A 14,875-nucleotide genomic window follows, 5' to 3' on the forward strand; every position below is an offset into this window, starting at 1 on the left:
TTCTTTCCTTTCTCTCACTTGGGGAGTAGCCAAATACCCTGCAGACCGACTGCTTTCTCTTTCTCTAGAAGGAGATAGCCGGCATGTTCCAGTAATGATAATAGCAGTATGGATATGATTTTTTAATCTCTACCAGTATAGTATTGCAAGATAAAATAAGAGCAATATGGCAAGTCACTACTCATTATTTCCACTCTTAGTGGTACCTGACCCTTTCTCTCGTTTCAGCTAACTTTAGTCGGCAGGCTTATTTGCTCCAGCCTGGGCCTTGGTTTATCTATTCTATATTAACAGGTTTGACCATGGTTGGGAAGCCCCTTCCTCATGATAGAACCTCTGGCTTCCAGGTCAAGCTTTATTCAAGCTGTTTATACCACAAACTTACTTCCTGCCTGGACAATTTGGTCCCAATTCCTTCATGTCAGATGTATTCTGCTGCCTCCCAAATCCTGGCCTGCATAACACCCAAGGCCCTTGCATCAGTCTCTTGTGAGCCCTTGGAAGTACATTTCTCTTCACAATTGTTGCAAAACTTCACTGATCTCCTCAATCTGTCAACTGTGTGGACCTATGTGTAGAATGAAGCCATCACTTAATTTGATAAAGTTTACTGGACACCTGTTAGATGCTGACATTCTGCTAGGGGCTGGGAATATAGTGGTGATTAAGACAGCCACACCCCCTGCCTTCACGGTGCCTATAGTACAATGTGGAGCTTACACAGGAGACCTGCTCTAAGCAGGGACCAGGTTTTCTTCACTAACATGACCTGTACACAGAAGGTACTGAAGAAGAGTGTGTTTTGGTGGGTGGAAAGCAAGGCTGAAAGCAAGGAGAGCAGCACTACCAAACTTGTTTAGGTTGGACATGATGGCATTTTGACCGGATGGTAGCAGCAGTGGAAATGGTGAGAGGTAGAGCAAAGGTAGACCAAAGAGGACTAACTGATGAACTGGCTGTGGGTGTGAGAGACAAATGAATCAATGATGACCTATATATTTTTGACCTGAGCCACTGGGTGGACAGTAGGCCTATTTACTGAGATGAGGAAAGAGGGGATGTGTGTGTGTGTGTGCAGGAATCAGGAGTTCAGTTTTTCCATTGTTACATTTGATTTTCCTATTGAACAAACCAAGTGGAGATATTGAGAAAGAAACTAAATACATGACTTTGAAGTTTGAGGGAGAGGTCCAGGATAGAGATAAAATTTTGAGAATTATCAATGTGTGTTCCATTTAAAGAGATGGGTCTGGATGATAACACCTTGACAGAAAATCTCAACAGAGAAGAGGACCAAGGACACTGTCCTGGGACAAGCCAACGTTTAGATCCTGGAAGCAGGAACAAGAGCCAGCATAGGTGAACAGCCAGTGAGGTAGGAGGGAAACCACTGGTGCTGCTTATCCCTGAAGCCAAATGCAATGTCTCAAGGAAGAGGGAGTGATCTCCTGGGTCATAAGCTATTGAGCAGTTAAGTAAGATGAAAACTGAAACTTGGTCACTGGTCTGGTCACAAGGTGACCTTGACAAATGTGGTCTGATTGGATCTGGTTGAGGAGGAAATGGTGGGTGAAGAAGCATGGGCAACAAACGTAGCATCTCTTTTGGGCAGTTTTACTACAAAGAGAGTAGAGAAATGGAACTAGATGGGTAGGTGGGATCAAGTAAGATTTTTAAAAATGAGAAATCTTACAGTATGTTTGTAAGTTGATGAAAATGATCCAAGGAAGAGAGAAATCAGAAGATGCAGTTGAAGGAGGGAATTACTACAGGGTGAAAGTCCTTGAGTAGATAAAGGAATGGGATCCAGTGCACAGATGGAGGCAGGAGGACCAGTTCATCCTGGGTAACAAGACAGAGAGCAAAGAAGAGACACAGATAAACTGTGAGATGTAATGGTGGGAAGAAGAGGATATTTTCATCTGAGGGCTTCACTATTCTCAGTAAAATAAGAAGCAAGGCCATCAGCTGAGTTTGAAGAGGGGGAAAAGGTATTGAAGATTTGAGGAGAAGTATTATAAAATAAACCTATCGAAACTCATTGGAGTGAGGGAATAAGGAAAATATAGTGGAATTGTTGAGCAGCACTAGGGCCCCTTGAGGATTGTGGTCATAAATTTAAAGGGAGATTAGTCATGGTTGTGGATGGTGAAAAAGTGTTAGGATCAATGGATTGGAGACCCTGGCGAGTCAAGGTATTGTTGGAACCAAGACACTAGAGGCAATGAGTTGGAAATACAGAGATCAGTGGTCAGAGAGGAATGCTTGAAATTGAGATTAGGGAGGTGAAGCAGTTACTACTAATGAAAGTGATCTGGACATGGCTGTGGTACTAGGCGGCTAAAACAGGGTGACGAACAGGGCACTGGAGGTGAGGTTAAGGAACTGAGAGGCCAGATTTTCCAGAGGTAGAAGATAAAGGGATTTTGCCACTGATTTGCCATAAATTCCAGAGGGCAAACTGGACGGGTATGGAAGGTTGGGGAGGGGAGGAAGATTGCATCAAGTTAGGGGATGTTCGGAGCCATGTGGTGATAAGAATCCAGGTGATGAGGGATAACTTGGTAGGCTTGGCTTTCTTTCTCCTCCCTCCCTTCCTTCCTTCCTTCCTTCCTTCCTTCCTTCCTTCCTTCCTTCCTTCCTTCCTCCCTTCCTTCCTTCTTTTCTTTCTTTCTTGACAGAGTCTTGCTCTGTTGCCTGGGCTAGAGTGCAGTGGCACCATCATAGCTCATTGAAACCTCTAGCAATCCTCCTGCCTCAGCCTCCTAAGTAGCTGAGACTATAGGCAGGCCCCACTACGCCCAGCTAATGTTTTCTATTTTTAGTAGAAATGGGGTCTCATTCTTTCTCAGGCTGGTCTCTAACTCCTAACCTCAAGCAATTCTCCCTCATTGGCCTCCCAGAGTGCTAGGATTATAGACATCAGCTACCTCGCCCAGCAAGGGTTGGCTTTCTAATGGAGACTGGTGTAAACAGGCTTGTGAGGTCCTCCTGGTCTCTTAGGGAGAGGTGAATGATCCATCTATTCTAGCTTCCCTCCTGGGACTAGTCTCTCAGGCACTCCTGCTTTATAGCCATAACACCCTTTTGGAATTGTTCAGAATATTCTTTTCATTGTCTGTGTCTACTGAATCTTCAGCTCATTTCTTATCTTGCTCTGATAATTTCAAACCAAGGATCATCTCGATTCCTCTAGCACTTATAGTCACATTTGGTGGTTAATAGTTAATATTTTTCTATTCCTTAGTTATGTTTTTATTTTATTTCCTGCTTACCCCCATATGTATCTTTCACCTCTTAACATGGCTTAGCAAATTTCAATGCATGCTGGTTGGTATTTGGAACATGGAATAAGCCAATATCTTCCAGAAAGCAGAATAAATTATGTGAGTAAACTGGGGAAATTTTAATTAAAAAATTTATGACATTTTCCTCAAATGTTAACAACGTATGAACTCTTTTTTTAAAGAGAAAAATTCTTAGGGACCCCTAGGAAAACGTTTCCTAACTTTAAAAAACATTGGCTTCAAGCAAATGATGTCTTTTATTATGAGAAAGAAAGTTTGTTGGTTCTATAATATTCTTGTCAAAAAAAAAAAAACAGGGTAAATGATTGCTTTTTAAGATTATCAGTAAAAGAAAAATACATCTCAAGCTAAACCTTTACATAGAAAAAAAAAAACACAAAAATACAAAATGAAAACAAATTTCTTGTTTAACACATTCCTGAATCTTAAAGAATATGTTACAAGCTAAGAAACTTTCCTTCTTCTCAGATTATGTGTTAGAAGAACAGCAGGTGACCTAAAGAAATGTTATAGCAGGTAATTTTATAGCAAATACATGGAAATGATCATTTTCAAAATATGTTAGGAAATAAATTTTATAAAGCCAAACTTACCACAGAGCCTTGCACAGAGTAAGTGCTTAATGAGGGGTAATAGTATTAATAGTAATAATAATAATAATGATAGTAATAACAGAGGGCCAATAATAATTTTAAAATTTGGATATTTTTAGAAGTAGGGTTTTAGCATTTCTTGGACTTGTTCAAATGAAGGCAATGAGGTTGTTTTCTTTAGGGGGTTAACTGAGTACCAAGGTTGTGAGGAAGGAAAGGATCGATTAATTGGCTTTTGGAATAAAGCATTTCCCTGAAGCTGCCTTGCTTTACACTTGCAAGTATTGTAAACTATTTGAATGAAAGATACCACACTGGGAGGCCGAGGCGGGAGGATTGCTTGAGCTCAGGAGTTTGAGACCAGCCTGAGCAAGAGCGAGACCCCTCCTCTACTATAAATAGAAAGAAATTAGCCAAACAACTAAAAATAGAAAAAATTAGCTGGGCGTGGTGGCACATGCCTGTAGTTAGTTCCAGCTACCCGGGAGGCTGAGGCTGGAGGATCCCTTGAGCCCAGGAGTTTGAGGTTGCTGTGAGCTAGGCTGACATCACAGCACTCTAGCCTGGGCAACAGAGTGAGACTCTGTCTCAAAAAAAAAAAAAAAAGGAAAGAAAGAAAGAAAGAAAGATACCACACAGATGAAACTCAAAATGAACAGAAATACACATTTATAGTTCTTTCAGTTATAAAGAACTGGCATTACTTTGAGGTTATTACTGAAATCAAGGGAATAACCATCTCATGACTTTTGGTAAAAATGATACATGTTCATTACAATAAAATGATAATCCTGAGGACGATGTGGTCCCCTCACTCACGTCTGCTCTATGTGAACTTTCCTGAATTTAAGCATAACCCTGAACAGACAGGGTGCATGGGGATCCTCCATTGACTAAGGGGCCCTAGAAAATAAAAAAACTTATGTTTCTGGCACACTTAAGTTATGGCCTGAAATTTGTAACATTTACATATATTAATATATGTCCTAGGTGCCCCTTGTCTCTTTAGGTCCCCTGAGCACAAAATAACATTTCATAATTCATGATTCTTTTTTTTTCTTCTCCAGGCCAAAGCCCAATAAACAAAAAACAGAAAACAAAAGGGGTGGGGCTAGCTCTCTGCGGGGTGCTATGGAGGTGGAGCTGGGGACAGAGTTCTCCCTCTGGAATCTCAGCTCCTGCTGCTGAGAGAGCTAGGCTCTGCCATGTCCCCTATGGAGCTCTGACCACAGCAATCTCAAGGGGCTTTGCTGTCACTTTGAAATGGTGTGAAGTTTCTTGCTTTGTCAGAATCCCAGCTGAGGGGGAAATTGAAGGTGTATTGTGGAAACCTCCATTGGAGGCTCTGCATGGTCAGAGGAAATGGCAAGTTTGCAGTAACTCTGTGGTTACTTTAAGGAAATTTGCTTTGGATTTTTATTTCTGAATTCTCTGTAGAATTCACCAGGTCTAAAGCAGATGTCTGTTTTGGACTCTGCTCTGCATACAGGTTCATTTGTTAGTATTTTTTCCTCATCAATTTGAAATTTGCCAGCTGCAAATTTTATCAGTGAAAACTCAATTCTAATCTTGGATATAGATATAGAAAATGTGGCTTTAAATTATGGCCTTAGATTATGATGACATATAAAATACCAACATGTATGAATCAGAATCTTTATGAGTGAATTTTAGAAATGAAGTAGTAAATCTGTCTGTAATAATAAGTTAACCAACCAGAAAATAAGAGCACATGCTGTAGTTTGTAGACCAGTGTCCTGTCACAACAATTTTGGAACATTTGGCTCATGTTCTGTCACACATTCTTAAGAGTAGTTGTGCAATTGCCTCCAAGCTGTTGGCTGCATTAGACAAACTTTAAGTTAGTGTCCTTTACTGGGTTGCAGCGGTGGTGATGGGGTAATATTTTTTCTAAACAAACTTTTTTGTCTTTTGAAAGTTTTAAAGAATTCAGCTTTAAAAATATGCGACTTTCTCTGAGAGGAAGGGGGCTCACTTTCACCTGCAGCACAAAGTGGAGATTCAGAGCACAGTCTCCCAGTCAGGCTCTGCTTCCTGGCTCTGTCACTTGCTGGTTGTGTGATGTTGGGCAAGTTACCTACCCTCTCTGTGCATCATTTTCTAATCTGTAAAATGAGGATAATAGAGCTGTTCTAAGGATTTAATGAGTTAACATTTATAAAGTGTGAAGCATGTGCTAAGTACTTTATTAGGATTTGTTTAAAAAGAGAAACAACAAAATGAGTTTTGCAATGATGTGGTCTTTCAGAAAATTGAGGTGTTTGGTTCTATAAGGAACCTGGGTAGAGTCACCATATGGCATTAGTGACATAAATGAGTTATTATGAATTTGTTTAATTTTCTGTTAATCAGCAGAATCTGGAGACGTGCCACTAAATATGAGTCATTGTAAACATGTGGGTCCACACCTATAGGAGGGCGGTTCCTTTTGGGAAACACAGCCTCAGTAAATCACTGAGAGTCTCTGCTGTCAAAGACTTTTTTTTTTGAGACAAGGTCTTGCTCTGTCACCCAGGCTGGAGTGCAGTGGTGGGATCATAACTCACTGCAGCCTTGAACTCTTGGGCTTAAGTGATGCTCCTGCCTCAACCTCCGAAAGTGCTGGGATTACAGGCATGAGCCACCTTGCCTAGACTGCTGTCAATCATTTTTTCTCAAGTGAGATAAAGTGCCCCTCTTCATTTCACCTTCCTGCTTACAATTCATTTTGAAAAAATTCAGAAATGTCTAAGACACCACCAAAAGAAAGCTGGAATCTTACAGTAACAAATACTGTAACTTGAAAGCAGTCCTAGATCATAAGAAACCAATGAAAGGAGAGGATCCATCCCCTTAGAGATCAGTTAATATTGCCATTGATGAAAGGCAGGGGAACCCTTTTTTAGAGCTTTGCCTAGGAACCAAAAATTTAAGTTTATTTTAAATCCTTGCTCTGGGCTTCGGGTATCTGGGTTTCTGCTAATACCATGACATTGAACAATGGCATGAAGATTTAAAGAAGAGAGCTGGATGCGGTGGCTCATGTCTATAATCTCAGCGACTTGGGGAGCTGAGGCAGGAGGATCACTTGAGGCCTGGAGTTGGAGATCAGCCAGGGCAACATAGTGAGACCCTGTGCCTGTCACTAAAAAAATGAAAAAAATTAGCTGGGCACGGTGGCGTTTGTCTGTAGTCCCAGTTATTTGAGACGCTAAGTCAGGAGAATGGCTTGAGCCAAGGAGTTGGAAGTTGCAATGAGCTATGATCGCACCACTGCGCTCCAGTCTGAGCAACAGAATGATGCCTTATCTTTAAAAAAAAAAAAAAAGGGCATTTAAAAAGGAGATATCTGTATGGACATTGTTAGTTTTGTAAAAACTGATAAAATTTCTTGTGTTTTTCCAAATCAACTACCAAAACTAAATAGCTCTAAATTAAAAAACCAAAAACCAAAAGCCAAACACCCTTTAATCTTGCCTGTAGCTCTACAGATAGTAGAGCCTGGTAGTTGAGGACTTGGGCTTCAAGCTAGGTGGAAAGGTTTGAATCCTGGCCTTCTTACTTATTAGCTATACTAGCTTGGCAAGTTATAAGGCCTCAATTTGTGAATGCGTTTGTATATAGGCTTCATTTGTATATAGCCTCAAAGGGTTAGGAGAAGTGCTCATATGTATAGAGTGTTTAGTATCCTGCCTGGCATGGAGAAATTGTCCAACAGATGTTGATGAATTACTGTGAATCTGGCTCCATAGAGAACAGTTGCTTCATCATTCTTTTTTTTTTTTTGAGACAGAGTCTCTCTCTGTCACCTGGGCTAAAGTAATCATCTTTACCTCAAACTCATTGCAACCTCAAACTCCTGGGCTCAAGCAATCCTCCTGCCTCAGCCTCTAGGTAGCTGGGATTACAGGTCAGTGCCAACATGTCTAGCTAATTTTTCTATTTTTTTGTAGAGATGGGGGTCTCACTCTTGCTCAGGCTGGTCTTGAACTCCTGGCCTCAAGTGATCCTCCTGCCTTGGCCTCCCAAAATGCTAGGATTATAGGCATGAGCCACCGCACCCAGCCTTTCATCACTCTTTAAAGACAAGATACTGTCAAACTGGGCACCACCGTGCCCGTAGTTCCAGCTACTTCAGAGGCTGAGTTGGGGGGGTCCCTTGAGCCCAGGAGTTTGAGGCCAGCTTGGACAACAAAGCAAGACCCCATCTCAAAAAAAAAAAAAAAAAGAAAGAAAAAAAGAAAAAAGACACTCCTAAATTATCTAGGATTTGGTTCCTTTCTTTTTTTCTACCATGCCATTTTATTTAGAAAACTTCCATATGATTGATACATTTAAATGTGGGAATAAATATTCACACCCAGTTCAAGTGTTCATGTCTGCACTTGAAACTAAAACTTGATAACTTGAGGCATGAATACTATGCAATCTGAGTCTAGGAGAAACCTTAAGGTCCTAAACTTAGAGACACTGTATGAGTGTTGAGGCTGACTTCACTGGACTTTTTATTCCTTCAAAGCATTATGCCTATTTGTATTCTGAATCCCTAGCTCAAGTCTCTCATTCAGTTGGTGCTCAATAAATATCTGGGAAAAAAGGAATGATTCATTAGGAGGTTTTTACAGTAATTTAAGTGATCAATGACATTTGACCTTTGTGAACAAATCTCCCATGGGGTGGATTCTCTATGCATAGGTATGAGAGAAAGGATGAGAAATATTCCCTGTTCTCTCAAAGTAGGGAACGCTAATAACTTCCCAAATAATAATGTCAGGCATCCTATGAGAATTCTCCCCATCCCACTCTCCAACATATTAAAGGCCCAGACCTTTAGAACTGGAAGGCCAACCCCTTCATTTTAAAGAGAAGACTGAGCCTAGAAGAGTTTAAGCAGTTTGTGCAAGATCCCACAGTTAGGACTGCAAGGCTGCTGTCTGAAACCCCAGTCAGTTCACGGTCATTTCACCTGCCTGCATATATGACAGTGTCCTACTATTTAAGTATATCTTTTAATAGAAAAACGGAATGTAAAGAGGGGTGTCAAAGTCGTCTGATTTCCTCATTCAACTCTTGCAGCGGACAGTTCGCAGGCACGTGTATGCAGGATATTGCACTGCCAACACTCATTATACCGCGCCAACCTCAGGGTAACGCCAGTAATGCTGACCTAGCTCCATTATTTGTGTTAATTTATTTAGCGAGCAGGGAAACGCCTGGGTAATGCACTCTCAGCTGTTAGAAAGGAAGAGGCAAGACTCCGCCGGCGGCGCCCACCATCAAAGCGTGATAACAAGCGGGATTGGAGGCTGGGAAAAAAACAAACAGGGACAGAATGAAAGTGCACGCGGGGGGCTGTGCTGGGGAGTGGGCAAGAGGGTGCGATCAGATTATTTGAGGTGTCAGAATTTTTATATCAAGACAGAGGACCCAAATAAAAACCCAACTCTTCCAGAGAGCCCTGGAAAGTTTGAAGGACCTAGTTTGAAGTAGAGAGTCCCTGCAGCTTGCGCTTCCCCTGGGACAGGGGCCCCCACCCGCCACCCCAACCTGGGCGCGCTGAGCCCGGCCGCACCCCGAGCCCCTTATGCCCTCGCTTCCTCGGCCCGAAGGGAAACGCAGGCTCGAGCAGCGCTCGGGGCTCAAGCATCAGCGGGGGAGGCGAAGGGGAGGAGGGAGGAGGCGGGAGCGGGAGGAGGAGTTTCTGGGCGGCCGAGAGCCCCCCGGTGGGGACGACCGAGGAGAGCGCCCTTCCCCCCGCGCGCTGATTGCTGTGGCGTCCCGCCCGTCCCCGCCCGCGTGTGTGGGAGCTAGAGCCAGTGCGCTGGGTCGGCCCGATGGGGGTAATCGAGGGTTTCGGGGACGCCGAGCGGCATTTTCCTCTTCCCAGTGAGTGAGGGAGGGAAGTCGGCGGCTCTCGCGCCCGGCCACTTTCTCTGCGCGATTCCCCGAGCTCCCTGCAGGAGGTGAAAGTCCCCGGCGGGTCCGGATGGCGTAGTTGCGCCGCGGCGCAGCAGCTGCTGGAGCTCGCGGCCGCCGAGCGCTGGGCGGGGAAACTTTGCTGTGCTTTCCTCCAACTTGCCGCGGGTGGGTCTGCGCTTGACACACCGCCTCCGAGGTACGTGCTGGCCCGGCCCCGCGGCGCTGCAGCCCGCGCCCGGACGCCCCTGGCTGCTCCGCCCGCTCAGCACCCGCTCGGGCCGCGGGGCTCTTGCAGGCTTCGCGGTGCCCGTCGTCTGCGCGGGCTGTCTGTGCCTGCTTCCCGGCCGGGACCGCTCCGGCCACCGGGACCTCCGGGCTTGGCAGGGCGGCGCTGGTCGGGCGGTGTTTACGCACCGAGGAGCGGGGACCTGCGGCAGGAGGTGCGAGGGCAGCGGCCGCCGCGGATGGGCAGTGCTCTGGGCGATGCTCTGTGTCGGGGAGGAATTCTCCACGCCCGCCCTTACTCTTCCTCTCCGCGGTTCCTTCTGACCCCTGCGGGGCGCGCCGGCCACTTCCCTCCGGGCGCGTGACAGCGTCGGTGGGAAAGGTTTGTTGTGGGTTTGCGCTCAATTGCTGTGGCCGAGGCTGCGGCTGCGGGACTCGCGCTCCGACTGGAGCCGCGCTCGCCACTGGCCGCGCCCTCGGGTGCTTTGCGGGCGGCGCCGCACGCTGCAGCCCGGAGATCCCGCGGAGAACGCACCCCCTTTATTTTGAAGGCTCTCTTAGTGTGTTAATTTGATTAAGACAAATTTAGAAATCTTGGACTGTTGCTAGAAGAATCTGCTTGCAGACTTGTTCTTATTAGGGCATTTGCCCCACTTTCCAGAACCGCATAGTGCACGGAGCCAGCGTGTCAAGCGTGAATTACCTTGGCAGAGCAGAACTTAATGGATGTGGTGTCCACGCAAAAAAGCTGGGAGAAGAAATTCGCCCCATTTCCCTAGCTGTGAAATGGGGATCAGAGTACTGGCCTCATAAAGTTGCTGTGAGGATTGAATGATTTAATATGTGTGAGGTGCTAGAACAGTGCCTGGCGCCGAGTCAGTACTGCACGGGTGTTAGCGCTGCTTGCCCCCAGCCCTGCGGTGGCAGGAGAAGAGCGACGAGGGTAGGGGTAGTAGGAGTGACAGATTGAGACGGGGCACCAGGCATTTCTGAGTTCCACCTCCCTTCCACGAAATGAGCGTTTGGGGAGGGGACAAGTCTCCACACGCAGTAAAAACACTTGTCAAGATCTTTTAATCTTCCTGAATTGGTACTCACCCTGCAATTACTTTCTTGTGCAGTTGTTCTTTTTGGGTAATAATAATAAGTAACGCTTGTTGAGTCTGTAGTTTGCGCACTTAATCTTCATACCAACTCTACAGTAAAAACACCATTAATAGCCCCATTTTACAGATAAGACACTAGAGGTTAAGTTGCTTGTCCAAGATCTCACACAGTTTTGTTAGTTCTGACGCCAGCAGAGAGCAGCAAGTGTAGTCAGATGTGTGTGCGCATAGAGTTGTGTTCAGTCGGTCCATGCGTCTTCTCCCATCCTGTAGCTTTCTATTTGAGTGGAGCACTATCTCTTGAAACGCAAATATCTGTGATTAATTTAGGTGATTATATGTATTTATGAAGGTGTCAAATTACAGCTCCTTTGAAACTGGCCCCAAATAATTATAAATAGAACTCGGACTTGTATTAATATGGATCTTTATTCTTAATTTCTTTTATTAATTTTCCAGACATTGTTGATCACCCTTACTTGGCTTCCTTAGGAAACAGCTTGGGGTTGGCAAAGGAGGCAGGGAAATAATTCTTACCCCCTTAAGGGCTATTAATATGGAATTGATTTCATGCCATTGTGTCAAAGGATGTTGCTATGTTTCTTGGTGTTCTCTGCTTTTGGCTTTAATTCTGCATTGTTTAGTGTTTCAAGGCTTCAGCATATTTTTTTTTTTTTTTTGCCCTTCAGTTTGTCTTTGTCAACTTTAATTTTTCCTGTTTTGATGGAATCTGACCATTACATGACAGCTTTGCCTAACAACTGTTGATTCAGCTCATGTTTTTAAATACAGAAATCACCAACATACTTTTGAACCCCAGCACTTCAAAGGGCAATCCCTGGGGAATTCGTTGTTATTTTCAATACTAGTCAATAGGGGGCGCACAACACACTGTTGATATCTATAAGGCACATAAACCAGTTTTTAGAGTATTAAACATACATTTTGGAAATGGAAAATGCTGTGGCTTTATCTAGCAGAATAACCAGGTTGTTTTCTGAGTTTGCAATGGAGAACTTGATTTAATTTCAACTGATTAAAATAAGAATGACCTCGAGGACAGGGCTTAAAGTTTGGATATATATCAAGAACTCTATGGTGGCTGGACAGATATTTAATACACACACATGTTGTTTTTTCAATTTGTTTTCCTTAAGAGGTATGTATGTAAAATAATTTAATGTAGTTTGAATAATATTTCAAGTTATCTAGGAGAACTGGCACCCCAGAGAAATCCGTTGTGAATCCTTTTGTAATGATCCTCATTTGTGTTTTGTAGAAAACCGGATATAATGACTTTGTTCTCAGGGAGGTTGGTGTGTTCACAATCCTGTCATTTTCATCTTTCATTAACATCTTCCAAGTCTAAGACAATAAGGAATTGTTAATCCTAAATAATAGCAGTTCTATTACTGTGCATTCCTCAGAGGCTTATATTTTAGTATAGTAATAGTTCAGAAGTATCATATTTGATACTAGGATACAAGTGTCTGTGGACACTCATACCTACAAATATAAACAATATTTAAGAAGTAACATGCTTGGAAAAATCAATCAAACTGACTTTTAAAAAAGGTTTTCAATTTTTGTCTTCAGTTTTGTAGGCTAGTTTCCTTTCTTGTTTCTTGTGTATGATGTAGTATTGATTAACTTTATTTCATTTACCAAGTCAGGGTCCAATAGATCCTACTTTGAAATAACTTTCAAACTTAGTCGCTTCTATTTTTTTTAATAATTTTTTTTTTTGAGATAGAATCTCACTCCGTCGCCCGAGCTAGAGTGCCATGGCATCAGCCTAGCTCATAGCAACCTCAAACTCCTGGGCTTAAGCGATCCTCCTGCCTCAGCCTCCAGAGTAGCTGGGACTACAGGCGTGTGCCACCACGCCCAGTTAATTTTTTCTATTTTCAGCAGAGATGGAGTCTTGCTCTTGTTCAGGCTGGTCTCGAACTCCTGAGCTCAAGCCATCCTCCTTCCTCAGCTTCCCAGAGTGCCAGGATTACAGGCGTGAGCCACCGTACCCAGCCACTTCTTCCTAAATCTTAGCATTTCACTCACACTACAAAGTAGTGTTTTAGGATCTCATTTAATCTTCCATGCTCTGATCTAGTTTACTGATTCAGCAAACATTTATCAATGCCCTCTTCCCTAATAGGTTTATGGTTCGTGGTCTTAAAGTTCAGCAAATTAGCTGTCCTCATTCAGTCCTCTGATAGTGGGGAGGCTTAAAGTAGCCTAGGGTTTTCTCTTGGAAAGCCTTTAAGGATTGACAACATTGGTTCACTAGAAGGAAACTATTGTCCCATTCTTTTTAAGACTCAAAGGAATTACTCTTTCTCTTTTGCATGCAGACTTGGTTGTAACTTGTAAAAGTCAGGTGACTACTTGTTTTTCTGAGGGCAGAATCTGAGCCTAAGAGCCCAGGGAACTCAACTGTCCTTTGAGTTCTAAGGTGATCACTACTGACTTCTTTAGCATATAAATGATGACCAGTTTCCTGGGATCATAAATCTGTGAAAGGTTTCGACTTTACATTTTAGGCTTAACAGACAGAACAGTTAGAATTTAGAGAACAGCAGTGTAAATAGTAACATTGCTTTAATATTTTTCCTGGGTAATTCTGCTCTGTGGTCATTTTGTATTATCCTATTCTTGATAATTCATTTTGAAATATATTTTTTTTCTGTTTTTTCATTGATATTGGATGAAAAATTATAATTGTCAGACTTACTACTTACTACAGAACAGTTTTTTTTAAAGTGATTTTATTGCTGTTTCAGTCAGTCCTTTGGAACATTTTTCTTAACTTTTCAAACTTATTTAAAACTTTTTTTAAATTTAAAAAATGCTAACTACTTTTTGAAATTTGCATAACCTGAGTAAGATAAATGTTTGTAGGGGTCCTTAACTTGAAAGCAATCTTGCATTGCCATGGGGAATATAGACAATTTGGAATGTAAGAGTGACTCTAGGTTATATGAAAAGCTAGAGTTTAACAAATAACAGTGAGCCTTTAACATATTGAATGAAGGTGTTTGTGTTGTGGAAGAAAATTAAGTGTACCAAGATCCATAGCAGTAATTTCTCTGGTTCCACATCTTCAGAGTAACACTTGGAATGATAGCATTGTTTCTTTTGTACCATTTCATAAAATACAAGCTGTTGCTAATTTGTTCGATTTCTAGTCAAGCTGAAATAAATCAATACAGCTTGGAAGGGCCTTACAAAAAGGATCTAGGTCCATTTCCTGGGCTCTGTCCATTTCTAGATTTCTTGTTTTATATCTTTTGAAATAGCACATTTGTTTGCTGACATTGAGTTTTTTTTTTCTCTGCTTGCAAAGTTCTTACTTAAGATTTAGCAGATTTCTAAGCATTCTTATTCCCCACCTTGGAGAGTAATGATTTTTATCGCTCTCGACCAAGATGTGTGTTTGAAGCAACATTCATATAAATTCTGCGTGAAACTACTTTCATTTGGACCTTATTCTTCATGTTTTTATTCTTCAATTTTCCAGGCCAAAGATCAAGGCTTAATAGGCTGACAACTACTTATGAGGGGTGGAGACCATATTTAAAAGGGAAGGTCTGGAACTATAGCCCCAGAACCATTCCTTCAGGCTATCCTAATATATCCTGCTGAAGATAATTATGGGGGTGGAGGGAAGGTTAATGTCTGCTGATAGTGCTGGTGATTCCTTTATGTTGAAAGCTTCTTCCAGGCT

The 14,875-nt window shown here is 42.8% G+C and overlaps 1 protein-coding gene across 3 annotated transcripts in view; it reads left to right on the forward strand.

Moving 5' to 3' along the window:
* Nucleotides 1–9,612: 9,612 nt before the first annotated feature.
* TGFBR3 (transforming growth factor beta receptor 3) overlaps nucleotides 9,613–14,875 on the forward strand; it is a 286,700-nt gene continuing 281,437 nt past the window's right edge. For 2 of the 3 annotated variants that reach the window (XM_045547545.1, XM_045547544.1), the window contains exon 1: nucleotides 9,692–10,016. The gene's annotated coding sequence lies outside the window, so the exon portion shown is untranslated. Of the gene's footprint in view, nucleotides 10,017–14,875 lie in introns of all 3 variants that reach the window. The other variant, XM_045547542.1, reaches the window with a different exon arrangement.

The sequence above is a fragment of the Lemur catta genome, chromosome 3, assembly GCF_020740605.2.
Source record: "Lemur catta isolate mLemCat1 chromosome 3, mLemCat1.pri, whole genome shotgun sequence".
NCBI lineage: Eukaryota > Metazoa > Chordata > Mammalia > Primates > Lemuridae > Lemur > Lemur catta.